This window comes from Loxodonta africana, chromosome 9 (assembly GCF_030014295.1).
Source record: "Loxodonta africana isolate mLoxAfr1 chromosome 9, mLoxAfr1.hap2, whole genome shotgun sequence".
Lineage (NCBI taxonomy): Eukaryota > Metazoa > Chordata > Mammalia > Proboscidea > Elephantidae > Loxodonta > Loxodonta africana.
The window spans coordinates 48,730,420-48,731,663 of NC_087350.1; positions in this window are offsets into that span (position 1 = coordinate 48,730,420).

The following is a 1,244-nucleotide window of genomic DNA, read 5'->3' on the forward strand; positions in this document are numbered from 1 at the left end:
GAAATGCTTCTCGGTCCCGCCCCCGAAACTGTGCTTCCGGGGGTGCGTCAGAGAGGAAAGCGATGTGCGCATGCGGGACACACGTTCGGGGCGGAGCGTCGGGAGAGCCACAAGAGATAGCTGGCGCCTGCGCAGTACGGCTTTGGGCGATCAATCTGGTTAAGGAGCTGTGGGTTTGATGGTGGGCGTTGGGTCACCAATACTGAGCCTTTAAACTGTTTCTAAACCTCAACATGTCTCAGCTTACCTAGCAGAGATTGTGTAAAATCATTCACAGGGCCCACCCCGCTGTTTAGCACACAGTGGGTGCTCAATAAATATTCAATGAAAAAATTAGTATTCTCTGTGTGGCTGGCGTTGTGCTGGGCTTCCGCGTGTGGTAGATGATGGGACAGGAGCGCCTCCTCTACACTCCAGTTCCCCTGCTTCCACTAATTCTCCCCCACCCAAAACACACACACACATTAGTGTAGAAGAGAGGTCCTCCGGGATGGGACTCGAGCCTTTTATACTTGGACCTGTTGTTAGTTGCTGTGGAGTCGATTCTAACTCATGGCTATCCCAAGTGTGCAGAGTAGAACCGCTCCATAGGGTTTTCAAGGCTGTGACCTTTTGGAGGCACATCAGGCACATTGTCAGGCGGGTCTTCCCAGGCCTCTTTCCAACCTCTGCTAGTGGTCTAGTGCTTAACGGTTTGGGCCACCCGGGAACTCCTTTGGGCCTGTTTCCAAACCAAAGTAAACCCATTGCTTTTGAGTCCATTACGACTCATAGTGGTCCTATAGGACAAAGTAGAACTGCCCCTTTCCAAGGGTATAAATTTTTACGGAGGCAGACTGCCACGTCTTCCTGCCGCTGAGCTGCTGGTGGATTTCAACTGCTGACCTTTCTATTAGCAGCCCAGTGTTTAACCATTGTGCCACCAGGGCTTCACTGGACCTCTTTAAAGCCCCTTATTTTAGAGGAGCAAAATCATAGTGAGCTGAAATGGACCGCTCTTGGCCATTTTGAATCAGACAGTCATGGTCTGCTGTGCCAGGAAGGACAAATTGAAGAGGAACGGGGTCACATTCGTCGTCTAAAAGAGCATCTCAAGAAGTACAGTGCTGTCAGTGATAGGATAATATCCGTACTCCTACAAGGAAGACCGGTTAATACGACTATAATTCAAATATGCACCAACCACTAATGCCAAAGATGAAGAAACTGAAGATTTTTACCAACTTCTGTTTGGAATTGATCAA